The sequence below is a fragment of the Salvelinus fontinalis genome, chromosome 29 (assembly GCF_029448725.1).
Source record: "Salvelinus fontinalis isolate EN_2023a chromosome 29, ASM2944872v1, whole genome shotgun sequence".
Taxonomy (NCBI): Eukaryota; Metazoa; Chordata; class Actinopteri; order Salmoniformes; family Salmonidae; genus Salvelinus; species Salvelinus fontinalis.
In genome coordinates, this window is record NC_074693.1 from 24,339,761 (window position 1) to 24,354,861 (window position 15,101).

Sequence of the window (15,101 nt, forward strand, 5' to 3'; positions counted from 1 at the left end):
CCTTTATACCCAGGGCTGGCAGGCTGGCAGCACATCACAGTCTTAGCTTCACAGACTCTGGTTCTGGCACGCTCAGTCGGAATGGCCGGGCGGGGGGATGCTGCCTCGATGCTCCAGAACCACCTCTGGAGTCGCAGCCTTTTAGAATCTTATCTTGCTCTGAGACATTTGAGGAGAGCTTGCTGTACTTTGCCAAGAAGTACACAGCAGTGAGATTGCTTTAGAACTCGGGACGGGAGATTGACAAAGGCCTGTTTAGGTTGGAAGTTTAGTTCCCTGCGCTTCCATGTTGTTGATACAAATGGGCATGAAACACTACTTCTCCTCAGCTGTGTGCCATAAGGCAATGCCTTAAATAGTTTGTGTGCAGGACAGATGAAATTACTCTCTCTTAAAGTAACTGTCCGTTGTTTCTAGATTTCTATGAAATATGACCTATAATTAATCATAAAATGAGTGAAATACGTTTCCTTCCAAAAAATTGTAATTAAAAACAGTACCAGTCAAAAGTTTGGACACTCATTCAAGGGCTTTTCTTTATTTTGACTATTTACTTTCTACATTGTAGAATAATAGTGAAGACATCAAAACTATGAAATAACACATATGGAATCATGTAGTAACCAAAAAAGTGTTCAACAAATCAAAATATATTTTATATTTGAGATTCTTCAAAGTAGCAACCCTTTGCCTTGATGACAGCTTTGCACACTCTTGGCATTCTCTCAACCAGCTTCATGAGGTAGTCACCTGGAATGCATTTCAATTAACAGGTGTGCGTTTGAGCCAATCAGTTGTGTTGTGACAAGGTAGGGGTGGTATACAGAAGATAGCCCTATTTGGTAAAAGACCAAGTCCATATTATGGCAAGAACAGCTCAAACAAGCAAAGAGAAATGACAGTCCATCATTACTTTAAGACATGAAGGTCAGTCAACATGGAACATTTCAAGAACTTTGAAGTTTATTCAAGTGCAGTCGCAAAAACCATCAGGCGCTATGAGAAACTGGCTCTCATGAGGACCGTCACAGGAAAGGAAGACCCAGAGTTACAACACATCTCCATGCTGTGTAAGGGCTATTTAACCAAGATGGAGAGTGATGGAGTGCTGCATCAGATGACCTGGCCTCCACAATCACCCAACCTCAACCAAATTGAGATGGTTTGGGATGAGTTTCACTGCAGAGTGAAGGGAAAGCAGCCAACAAGTGCTCAGCATATGTTGGAACTCCTTCAAGACTGTTTGAAAAGCATTCCAGGGGATGCTGGTTGAGAGAATGCCAAGAGTGTGCAAAGCTGTCATCAAGGCAAAGGGTGGCTACTTTGAAAAATCTCAAATCTCAAATATTTTTTTATTTGTTGAACACTTTTTTGGTTACTACATGATTCCATATGTGTTATTTCATAGTTTTGATGTCTTCACTATTATTCTGCAATTTCGAAAATAGTAAAAATAAAGAAAAGCCCTTGAATGAGTAGGTGTGTCCAAACTTTGGACTTGTACTGTATGTTAAAAAGCAGCTTGTTGGAAGGGTGTGGGTGTTCCCCAACAACAGAATGGTGTGGGCGTCTACCGGTCATAAAAAATATTAATGCGAGTCGATTATTGATTGCCCAGCTTCGCCAATGAGGCAGGATGAAATCATTCTCTATGAGGAAGTAGCAAGCATTTTTAAATAGTCTGTTTGAGATCTAAGTTTAAAATAGTTTTTTTATACTGTTTTTTCTCCAATTTAAAATTTGGCAATAAAGACGAGTCAACAACATTATTTGGGTATGAGTTAACAGAATATTAACTTTTAAAAGTCAGACTTTCACTGAACAATTACTTTAATGCCAAATAAAATAAAATGGTATTTGTCACATCCGCCAAATAGGGCGGGTGTAGACTTTACCGTGAAATGCTTGCTAATGAGCCCTGCTTATGAGCCCTTCCCAACGATGCAGAGCAATAAATATATATTATAAAACGAAAATAGTAACACAAGAGGAATAAATTACATAAGCATGGAGCTATATACCGAAAGTACCAGTACCAGATTAATGTGCAGGGGAATGAAGTATTTGAGGTAGATACTGTATGTACATGAAGGCAGGGCAAAGTGACTAGGCATCAGGATAGATGATAAAAAGAGTAAAATATTGAACAGATTAGCAGCAGCATATGATGGATGTTAAAGTGTGTGTTATGTGTGTGCATTTGTGTTCTGTCGGTATGTGTGTGTATGTGTTATGTGTGTGCGCGCATATGTCCCTATGCTCCTGTGTCACAGAATGTTCAGAGCCAACTGTTTACTTTAGAGGAAGCTAATACAGTATGGCAGTCCTTCTGCCGGTATTCTCATGCTAATGCTAACCTCTCATGCTAATGCTAACCTCTCATGCTAATGCTAACCTCTCATGCTAATGCTAACCATGCTAATGCTAACCAATCATAAACTAATCTCTAAAGATATACATATACTGTACATAATGCTTCTTATAAAGCCTTTCCTGTCGCCTCCAAGCTTCCTTTTCACTAGTCTTGAATTCAACCGAGACCTTTTAATCACAGTTTTTTCTATAATTACCATATACTACCCACCCAATTTACCTACCCCACCCCCATACTGCTTTTATTTATTTACTTTTCTGCTCTTTTGCACACCAGTATCTCTTCTTGCACATGATCATCTGATGATTTACCACTCCAGTGTTAATCTGCTAAATTGTAATTATTCGATTTATTGCCTACCTCATGCCTTTTGCACACATTGTATATAGATTCTCTTTTTTCTACCATGTTATTGACTTGTTTATTGTTTACTCCATGTGTAACTCTGTGTTGTTGTCTGTTCACACTGCTATGCTTTATCTTGGCCAGGTCGCAGTTGCAAATGAGAACTTGTTCTCAACTAGCCTACCTGGTTAAATAAAGGTGAAAAAAAAAAATAAAAAATCATAATCCATGTCTTACGGTGGAATTAAAGAAATGCGTATTTTTTTGTGACATTCAGAGTATTCTAGACATACTGATTTGACATGATATTCTCTTTTATTTAGCCATATATTTAAACCAGTTAGTCCATTAACATTGATGCACAATTCTCTTTTCTGAGGGAGACATGGCTACAAGTGCAGATACATAGGACAATCAAATGAGATGATACGAATCACTTTGTAGAGTACCTAGAAAACTGCAGACCACAGAATCTCTGATTGTCCATTTATAGACCGTGACACTCTCACCACCACTATCATCGTCCTCCACTGACCCGTAACTCACACCCACCATCTGAAAACACCCAGTCACCCACTCTCTATGTCCCCAAAGTCACTCACTACAACCCTATACCAGAATGTCTCAGAGGAGTTTTCTGCTTTACACGCCTCTCCCCTCTGCTCCTCCTCCCACCTCCTCTCCCCTCTCTCACTCCATTATAGGAGCCAGCGGCCCCAGTGCATGTGCACTTTTCTGGACGCCTAGTGGAGCGCAGCGGGCCTGAAGATGAGCTAATGTGGCGTTGTCTCCCCGCCAGTGCTCTCCCCGGTTCCTACTGGCCCTCCCATCCTTCCTCTCTGTGCTTCTTCCTTCAGTTAGCATCCAGGCTTATCTCTATTGTCTCCTCTGCTCTTGAGGCTGGCTTTTAATCCGGTGGGATGGGGATGGGGGTGGGCATGAGGGTGAGCATGGTGATGGCAGGGAACAGACTGTGAATGTTGAGCTCTCCATGGAACGCCTGCCATTTATTCACTCTCCCCCAGTGAACATTGTGTGTGTGTGTGTGTGTGTGTGTGTGTGTGTGTGTGTGTGTGTGTGTGTGTGTGTGTGTGTGTGTGTGTGTGTGTTCAGGGCTGTGCACAGACCTTTGGGGGGGGGGGGTGCACAGATAGGGCTCAACACTGATTGAGCCCTATCTGTGCACGTGCCTATGTGTGTGTGCGAGAGAAGGAGAGAAAGAAAGAGAGAGCGAGAGATAGTGTCAGTATGTATTTGTTATGGGGGTCAAATGTGATGCGTTTGTTGGTCTTTGTGTTTATGTGGGGGTGGAAGTGCGTGTGTGTGAGTATATGTGTTTGGGGGATGCTGATGGATGTGTGTCTGTTAAGTTAATAACAACCACACACCATTTGTCTGAGCTGAGAAATGTTTCCCGTGTGCGTATGGGCGCCCTCGTGTTCACTCACGCACGTCAGCCTGTGTACGCCTGTGTGAAATTAAATCCATGTCAGCAGGCAGGCGTTCAGATAAGATTAACAGGACTTGACATTTTCTAGTTTAGAGACAGATGCTTGCTCCAATTCCTCCTTCGGGAAACATCCCTCCTTTCTTCTGCCCTCCTGCAAATTAAATTCATTTCATATCTTTCTCACTTAGCCAATACAGTGATCAAAAGGATTTATTTTTCACCATTAAATAAAGTAAAAATATTTTCTGACACAGAGCCATGATTAGGAAGGCCTGGGTAAGTTCAAGACAGTTGTTTTATCCAATCTGAAGTGTCCAAAATGGATGCCTTAGCCAGGATTCGCTGTATGGATTTACCTCAGGAAACAGACCATACCAGTGAATTTAGCCACACTGTGATTCTCTTTCTCTTCCCTCCTCTCCCCACTGCAACAACTTGTTCCACTGAAATCCCCGGGGAGTGACTACCTGAACCTGCGAATGATCGACATATGGGCAGTACCGAAAATGACCGAAAATGATCTACATGCGGGCAGTTCCAAAATAAGCTTCCTATGGGCAGTACCAAAAATAAGATACACATGGGCAGTACCAAAAATGAACTACACATGGGCAGTACCAAAAATAAACTACACATGGGCAGTACCAAAAATAAACTACATATGGGCAGTACCAAAAATAAACTACAAATGGGCAGTACCAAAAATAAACTACATATGGGCAGTACCAAAAATAAACTACATATGGGCAGTACCAAAAATAAGACACACATGGGCAGTACCAAAAAATTATCGACATATGGGCAGTACCAAAAATAAGCTACACATGGGCAGTACCAAAAATGAACTACACATGGGCAGTACCAAAAATAAACTACATATGGGCAGTACCAAAAATGAACTACACATGGGCAGTACCAAAAATAAACTACATATGGGCAGTACCAAAAATGAACTACACATGGGCAGTACCATAAATAAACTACATATGGGCAGTACCAAAAATAAACTACATATGGGCAGTACCAAAAATAAGATACACATGGGCAGTACCAAATAATTATCGACATATGGGCAGTACCAAAAGTAAGCTACACATGGGCAGTACCAAAAATAAGCTACATATGGGCAGTACCAAAAATGATCGACATATGGGCTGTAACAAAAATAAGCTACACATGGGCAGTACCAAAAATAAGCTACATATTGGCAGTACCAAAATTAAGTGAACTAATGATTTTGTCTCTTCACACCAAAGTCAGCAGAGATGGCATGGTTGTATTCCCCTTATATATAACATTTTATTGGTTGCAAGAATTTTGTATAATAATTCAAATAGAATAACTGTAAGTTTTGAATCTGGCGTTGTTTTGTGTATCAATTCATAAACCATGTGCCATGGACTTGGTACATTGAACATCTCCTCCCAACATTTATGGCGCAGCTGTCAATTTTATGGTCCTTAAATTAAACTGGTCTACTTTTTATTTATAACAATTTTATTTAACCAATTTTGGTCTTTAAGGCAGGGCCGACAGACAAGTTCCCTACCTTCTCCCCCTTCCACTTACTTCTTCCATTTTTGCGGTAATGCTGCAGTCAGTTGGATGTCATTTTGAGTAGAGCAGATCTCCATATTCTTTTGTTAACTGCATTTGTGACATAACTAGGTAATTTACATATTACTGAGAATATGGATGTGTGACATAACTCGTCCAATAACTACTTCATTTAGTTCATTGGTGTTAGAGGGCCAGTAGGAGGCACTCTTTCCTCTGGTCTAAAAAAAAGATTACAATGCCCTAGGGCACCCTACTGCCCTGTGCAGGGTGCTGTCTTTTGGATGGGATGTTAAACGGGTGTCCTGACTCTCTGAGGTCATTAAAGATCCCATGGCACTTATTGTAAGAGTAGGGGTGTTAACCCAGGTGTCCTGGCTAAATTCCCAATCTGGCCCTCAAACCATCACGGTCACCTAATAATCCCCAGTTTACAGTTGGTTCATTCATCCCGTAACTATTCCCCAGGTCGTTGCTGTAAATTAGAACGTGTTCTCAGTCAACTTCTCTGGTAAAATAACGGATAAATATATATATATTTTTTTGTGTAGTGTGTCATCAATGAAAATGTGTTTTTATTCTGCCTGCTGATGCGGATAGAGCTGTTTCAAACGTGAATCTGGCAGCGTTGGTTAATGTAAGTTGATGTGGCTGAAACACATTGGGGAGCCCATCATCATAAGGACTCGATGAGCCAGGGTGAATGATGCTTTCTCAGCACCTTCATTGTAGAACTGCTGTGGAGTATGTGTGTGATGGAGAGTAGGGGGAGTGTGAAGCTATTGATCTGTGTTGTGTTGTGTTGGAAATGTGATCGGTGTGTGTGTGTGTCTGTCAGTGTTGTGTGTATGTGGTAGGAGTGTTGCTGTATGTCACAACCGAAGGCAGAGAGTTTATTCACTTTCTCCAGGTTTCCCAGCAGGTTTAGCCCCTGATTCTTAATCCCAGGGAGTGCTGAGTAATTGTCAGGGAGGGATTGGAAACAAGGTCCACCCTCCGCTCTCTAAGAACACCACCAAATCGCCATTCATTAGCCAGGAACTAATCCCTTATGGTGCCAGACACTGCTCGGGAGAAGACTTCATTGCCGGAGGTGTCTTTGCGGTGAAGGACGTTGCTAGCAGTCAATGAGGATTTTTGCATGTGTTTTCTCTATGTGAGAAACTGAGGTTTTGTCAGTGTGTGTGTGTTTATGTGTTTATGTGTGTGGTTAGCTATGTGTTTGTGTGTGTCTGTGTGTTCCACAGCTTGTCATATTTATGCATCTCTTCATCGTCATTTTTGGATTTGATTTGTCAGGTGGTCAGACGTGTCTCAGCCCTCCGGGGTGGAACTAATGAGCAAATGCAATTATCCACTGGATTGAACCTGTTACTGTTTTGATACACACCGTCTGCGCCACGCTTGATTAGCCGAGGTACTTGACCATAAGCAACACTGTCTTTAGGGATGCTAAGAGTTGAGCAAGGGTCTCAAACACAAGTATGACTCAATATTATTCTATATTGGCTGGTAAAATTATAAATGATAAAGGAGCTTGAAGAAGTGCTCAACTGTTTTGGAAAGACTACGGATAGCATTCTGTTATTTCGCTGAAGTCACAGAACCAAATCTTATTTACAGAGTATTCAGAAAGTATTCACAACTCTTGACTTTTTCCACATTTTGTTGTGTTACAGCCTGAATTTAACACACAATATCCCATAATGTCAAAGTGGAGTTATGTTTTTAGAATCTTTTACAAATTAATAAAAACTGAAATGCTGAAATGTCTTGAGTCAATAAGTATTCAACCCCTGTGTTAAGGGAAGCCTAAATACGTTCAGGAGTAAAAATGTGCTTAACAAGTCGCATAATAAGTTGCATGGACTCATTCTGTGTGCAATAAAAGTGTTTAACAGGATTTTTGAATGAATACCTCATCTCTGTACCCCACACATACAATTATCTGTAAGGTCCCTCATTTGAACAGTGAATTTCAACAACATTGTAGTTACTCCACAGTACTAACCTAAATGACAGAGTGAAAAGAAGGAAGCCTCTACAGAATAACAATATATTTTTAAATGCTCTAAAGTAAATCTGCATAAAATGTGAGAAAGAAATGAGCTTTATGTTTTGAATACAAAGTGTTATATTTGAGGCAAATCCAACACATTTCTGAGTACCACTCTTCGCATTTTCAAGCATGGTGGTGGCTGCATCATGTTATGGGCATACTTGTCATCGGCGAGGACAAGGTTTTACAAAATAGAGTTAAGCAGGGGCAAAATCCTAGAGGAATACCTGGTTCAGTCCGGGAGACAAATTCCCCTTTCAGCCGGACAATAACCTTAAACACAAGGCCAAATATACACTAAAGTTGCTTACCAAGACCACATTGAATATTCCTGAGTGGCCTAGTTACAGTTTTGACTTAAATCGGCTTGACTTGAAAATGGCTGTTTAGCAATGATCAACAACCAACTTGACAGAGCTTGAAGAATTTTTTAAAGAATAATATGCAAATATTGTACAATCCAGGTGTGCAAAGCTCTTAGAGACTTACCCAGAAAGACTTACAGCTGTAATTGCTGCCAAAGGAGATTCTAACATTGACTCAGGGGTGTGAATACTTATTCTAATGAGATATTTCTGTATTTCATTTTAAATATATTTTCAAAGATAAAAAACAAACATGTTTTCACTTTGTCATTATGTGTTATCGTGTGTAGATCGGTGAGAATATATATATTTTTAATCCATTTTGAATTCAGGCTGAACACAACAAAATGTGGAATAAGTCAAGGGTTATGAATGCTTTCTGAAGGCACTGAACTTCAAAGAACTTTGGATGTTCGTCGCCGTGGCTAAAAATAATTACAGGACTGCACAGCGGCTCACTGTAGAGTATTCTGTAAACAGCAATACATCTACACTACTTAGGGAGAGTTAATCATGTATTTGAGCGGGAGCCAAGTGTTGGAATATAGCTAATGTAATGCGACGGACCTTATTCACATAGTCAGGGAGAGGGAGTCGAAAATAACAGCCGGGCCAACATCTCACCTTGAGTCTCTCTAATGTCTGTGATTGAGCTGAGAAGCGGGGCGCGAGGACAGCCGTGATACGATCTATGTTAATGTATCAAATGCAGTAATATTAGGTAAATAGTCCCCCTGCGTATCCCTCCTCACTTTGTCAACAGAAAGATGAAGGCGGCAGGCGGTGAGATATTTACTGTCTGCCATGAAGGTTGGCGTGACACACCTGAATGGCTGTGTATAAATTAGGTTTCTGGGCCTACTTGGTGTAGTGTAGCATATGCTAGGTAGGCATCACAGGGAGAAAGTAATGGTTTGGGTGGGAGAGCTCCTGATGGCGCTAGGAGTTATGTGGCTCTGTGAAATTGAACAAACAAGTTAATACAATCCCCTGGCAATCTTTCACCCGGGAGTATGCTGACGTGGACAGGCTAGGCATTGAAATGTGTGGCGCTGGCCGTTATTTGTGTGGCGGACAGATGCCAGGCGGGCTTTCATCAGAAACACATAGATTCCAAATGAAGGTATTCACCGCAGTATTTATGTATGTAAGTAACTCACGGAGGGATGTCGATTCCCCTTCGAATGGGGATGGGAGGCAGAGAGGTCGGCTGGGATGTGGGTTGCCATCGTGGTGGTGTTGGTAGGATCGGGCTGGCGGGGAGCTGCTGGGGATTGTGGGTGATTGAGAGGGCTGTCACAGCACCTGCGGGCACAGCCCCTGACAAACTCTTCCAGGGCCATGAATAATGCCTGAGTGATGGCCGCTGTAATGGCGCCAGGCAGCAGGACGTGACAAGCACCTCAGACGGATGGGTGAATGGGAGTCTCAACCATGCGCATACCGGAGGATAGAGATGTAGCAAGCTACTCCAGTGGTCCCACCACTGCCGGACAGAGCTCTGAGTATAGTTTGACTGATAGGGAAAGAACTGTACTAGGCTACATAGGAGCTGTGTACAGTAGTTGTTTTCATGGAAAGGTGAGGCTGGTTTGTTGGTAAATTCCTTTAGAGCTGACAGTTTGGATCAATTACATCTCCTTTGTAGCACAAAATGCACAATTAAAGCAATTAAAGCATCAAACTGAAAATTAGCTGTTGGTTTCTTCACTTAAGTTTCTAGGTGCTTTGTTTATGAGAGCCAGTAAGAAACACAGATAAATGGATGTGTTGTGAAGGTAGGTTGTCATCACATAGCAACAGAGGACTCTGGCAATCAGCCTGTCTAATTGTGAAAGATTCATGGTGGATTCAGAAATAGCTCTCGCCTCTCTCTCTGTAAGCACTGAGGTCATGAGCATCACTCAGGCTCTCGTGCGTAGCCTTCAGTGTGTGCGTCTCTCTCTCTCTCTCTCTCTCTCTCTCTCTCTCTCTCTCTCTCTCTCTCTCTCTCTCTCTCTCTCTCTCTCTCTCTCTCTCTCTCTCTCTCTCTCTCTCTCTCTCTCTCTCTCTCTCTCACACACACTCTCTCAAACTCTAAAACAAAACAAAACATTCTAAAACAAAACAACAATTTATTGTGGAACTAGGATTCCTGGCACTGCATTCTGATGAAAGTTCATCAAAGGTAAGGGAATATTTATGATGTTATTTTGTATTTTTGTTGACTCTGTTGACTCCAACATGGCGGAGAATGGCTGTGCGCTGTCTCAGATTATTGCATGCTGTGCTTTTTACTAAAGTTCTTTTTTTAAATCTAACACAGCGGTTGCATTAAGAACCAGTGTATCTTTAATTATATGTACAACATGTATTTTTCAGCAAAGTTTATGATGAGTTTTTCTGTTAGATTACGTGACTCTCTAAAATTTCTCCGGACATTTTGGAGCCATTTCTGACCATGTCGCCAATGTAAAACCACGATTTGTAGCTATAAATATGCACATTTTCGAACAAAATAATAGATGTATTGTATAACATGATGTCATAAGACTGTCATCTGATGAAGTTGTTCAAAGGTTAGTGATTCATTTTATCTCTATTTGTGGGTTTTGTGAAAGCTATCTTTGCGGTGATAAAATGGCGTTGTGTGTTGGGCTATTGTGGTGAGCTAACATAAACATATGTTGTGTTTTCGCTGTAAAACATTTAAAAAATCGGACATGTTGTCACGACCGTCTTAAGGATAATAAGTGGACCAAGGCGCAGCGTGAGAGAGAAATACATCTTCCTTTTATTAGACAAAGACGTAACACGAAAACGAAACACTCTTACAAAACTAACAAAACAATAAACGACCGTGAAGCTATAAACGAAAGTGCACACACAAGCTACTAACGTTCAACATAGACAATTACCCACGAAAACCTACTGTCTATGGCTGACTAAAATATGGCTCCAAATCAGAGACAATGAATGACAGCTGTCTCTGATTGAGAACCATTCAGGCAACCATAGACTTGCCTAGACAACTATACTAAGCCCAACCCCATACACTCAACAAACCCCCTATACAATACAAACACCCTAAACTAGACAAAACACACAAACATCCCCCATGTCACACCCTGACCTAACTAAACTAATAAAGAAAATCAATATAACAGAGGCCAGGGTGTGACACATGTTGGCTGGATTCACAAGATGTTTATCTTTAATTATGTGTACAACATGTATTTTTCATAAATGGTTTATGATGAGTATTTCTGTATTTCACGTTGCTCTCTGTAATTATTCTGGCTGTTTTGAAGCCATATCTGACCATGTCGCCAATGTAAAAACACAATTTGTAGCTATAAATATGCACATTTTTGAACAAAACATAAATGTATTGTATAACATGATGTCATAAGACTGTCATCTGATGAAGTTGTTTAAAGGAGTTGTTGGAGTTACAACTACTGTGTTTGTAAATTAGTGTTGGAGTGTGCCCCTTTCTGTCCATAATTAAAAATAATACGAAAATAGTCCTGTCTAGTTTGCTTAATATAAGGAATTTGATGTATAGCATTTACTTTTACTTTGTACTTTTACTCAAGTATGACAGTTTAGTACGTTTTCCACCACTGTACTTAAGTACATTTAAAACCAGATACTTTTAGACTTTTACTCGAGTAGTATGTTACTGGGTAACTTTCACTTTTACTTGAGTTATTTTCTGTTACTTACATTTACTTTTAGTCAAGTACGACAATTGAGTACTTTTTCCACCACTGCTACAAATCCCCAGTGGAGAGTTCTACATGGAGCCCTGGCCACTAACAGCTGGTTGGCACGGGTTGAACCGGGAGTCGGGCAGGGGTGTTCTTTCTGTGTTATGAGTGAAACTGTGATTCATGTGTTTTCTGTGTGTGCCAGGTTAATGCCATTTATGTCTCTGTTGGAATGTTTGTGTTAGAGGTTGGGGGTGGGTTTTACTGGCAGGATGTTTATAATGGAGTACAAATATTCAAATAAGGAGAAATGTGTGTTGTTGAATTTTCTGTTGTCTATTTGGTTGTCTATCAAAGTTGTCTATTTGGCTAACAAGGATGAACAGGGTCAAAGGTGGGGGGATAACAGACCCTTTACTATTGTTTAATGGGATGGTCTCTGTGCGCCTTAGGGTTGAGTTTGAGTTCTATAGAATGATAAAAAGTGTGGAGATGTTTGAGGAGATGTGGTGTGTCAGGGGGGCTGTCTGTACAGCAGGGGAAGATGTTTGAGGAGATGTGGTGTGTCAGGGGGGCTGTCTGTACAGCAGCGGAAGATGTTTGAGGAGATGTGGTGTGTCAGGGGGCTGTCTGTATAGCAGGGGAAGATGTTTCAGGAGTAATGGTGTGCTGTGGGGACTGTCTGTATAGCAGGGGAAGATGTTTCAGGAGTAATGGTGTGCTGTGGGGACTGTCTGTATAGCAGGGGAAGATGTTTGAGGAGATGTGGTGTGTCAGGGGGGCTGTCTGTACAGCAGCGGAAGATGTTTGAGGAGATGTGGTGTGTCAGGGGGGCTGTCTGTATAGCAGGGGAAGATGTTTCAGGAGATGTGGTGTGTCAGGGGGGCTGTCTGTACAGCAGGGGAAGATGTTTGAGGAGATATGGTGTGTCAGGGGGGTTGTCTGTATAGCAGGGGAAGATGTTTGAGGAGATATGGTGTGCTGTGGGGACTGTCTGTATAGCAGGGGGAGATGTTTGAGGAGATGTGGTGTGTCAGGGGGGCTGTCTGTAAAGCAGGGGAAGATGTTTGAGGAGATATGGTGTGTCAGGGTGGCTGTCTGTATAGCAGGGGAAGATGTTTCAGGAGAAATGGTGTGCTGTGGGGACTGTCTGCATAGCTGGGGAAGATGTTTTGGATATACAGTTGTAGAAGTGATGAGGTTTTGTTTATTGTGATGTGTGGTGTTGTTTTGTGTCATGGGGTAGAGGGCATGGTGAGTATGGTACATGTATGCAGTACAGGATATATTTAGTTTTTTTATTTCAAGGGGGTGGGTAAGGTTTTAATGAAATGAGAATGTTTCATTAAAGAAAGACAAAAAGTCAGAGTTTTCCTTCCTCTCTCTCTCTCTCTCTCTCTCTCTCTCTCTCTCTCTCTCTCTCTCTCTCTCTCTTATTCTTTCTTTCTCTCTCACACACTTCCTTCCTCTCTCTCTCTCTCTCTCTCTCTCTCTCACTCTCTCTCTCTCTCTCTCTCTCTCTCTCTCTCTCTCTCACTCTCTCTCTCTCTCTCCTCCTTCTCTCATTCTCTCTTCCTCCCTCTCTATCTCGCACAATGTCTTCCTTCCTCTCTCTCTCTCTCTCTCTCTTATTCTTTCTTTCTTTCTCTCTCTCTCTCTCTCTCTCTCTTTCTCTCTCTCTCTCTCTCTCTCTCTCTCTCTCTCTCTCTCTCTCTCTCTCTCTCTCTTCCTTCCTCTCTCTCTCTCACACAATCTCTCACTTTCTCTCGCTCTTACACTTTCTGTTCCGTCCTTTATCTCTCACTCTCTCGCACACTCTCTCTCTCACACACACTCTCTTTTCCTCTCTCTATCTCTCTCTTCCTTCCCCACTGTCTCTCACACACACTCTCTCTCCCCCCTCTCTCTCTCTCTCTCTCTCTCTCTCTCTCTCTCTCGCTCTTCCTTCCCCACTGTCTCTCACCCCCCCTCTTTCTCTCTCTCCCTCTTTCTCTCTCTCTCTCTCTCTCTCTCTCTCTCTCTCTCTCTCTCTCTCTCTCTCTCTCTCTCTCTCTCTCTCTCGCTCTTCCTTCCCCACTGTCTCTCACACTCCCCCCTCTCTCTTTTCCTCCCCCACTGTCTTTCACACACATTGCCTCTCTTTCTCTTGCTCTCTCTGTCTTTTTCTCACTTACTTAGATCTTTATGTTTCTAAGAACCCCTGATTGTTTTATCTGTTGTACCCTCCTGTGGGGTTTGGTCTGACTGATTACCACTAAGCCTCCTCTGCTCCTCTCGCTCTCTGTCTCTCTTTGTCTCTCTCCATCTCTCTCTCTTTCTCTTTCTCTCACTCTCTTTCTATCTCATTCTCCTTTACCTCGTCTTTGAGTGCATCGTAATGGTGGTGATGGGTGGTCTGTGGACACTATTATGTTGAAACAAACTCCCAAACAAACTACCCCCTCTCTTCCTTCCCCAGGGTTGAGGGCTAGAGAGAGATGGAGGGAGGAGAAAGAGAGCCCCACCGAATGATATATAGAGAAAGAGATGGAGAGAAAGATGGAGAGAGATAGATATACAGAGAGAGAATGATGGAGTGAAAGATGGAGAGAGAGAGATACATAGGGAGAAAGATGTAGGGAGAGAGAGAGATGATGTCTTGTTCTGGGCTGCCTTGGCTGGTATCACTGTGATCTTCAAAGCCACTCAAACAGCCTCTCGCTCAGGAGAAAGGAAGAGGAAGAGCTAGCACGCTTGCTGCCTCCAGGCAGAAAGGCATCGCTGCTTCAAAGTTTTTATCCCCCTCCTCTCTCTTTTTCATGCTCAGTCACTCCCTATCTCCCTCTCTCTCTTTCTATACCTCTCTCTACCCCTCTCTCTCTCACTCTATAACCCTCTCTCACTCTCTCACTTTTTCTGCTGTATTTAAATGACTTTGTCTATTGTATTTAGTTTATCCAGTGAACATTCACACACCACCCCAAAAGGTTAGGACAGATCATTTGAATTTCTACCACTGCAGTCACAATATATCACTCTGTCACTTTTTCATCAGCTCACCCACATCTCCTGCAGCATGCAGACTTTCCCTGGAAAGACAAGGAACGACTGATCACAACCAGTCAGCGCTCTCCCTCCTACAGTAGACATCTCTCCTCCTGCCTTTTCCCAGAGACGCAGAGACACTGCCAGTGCCAGCCCGCTCCTAAAGAAACACTAGTACCAAATGTGGAACACTAGCTGTCTATTTTTGGCTTATTTTGCTCTTTGTGATATTATT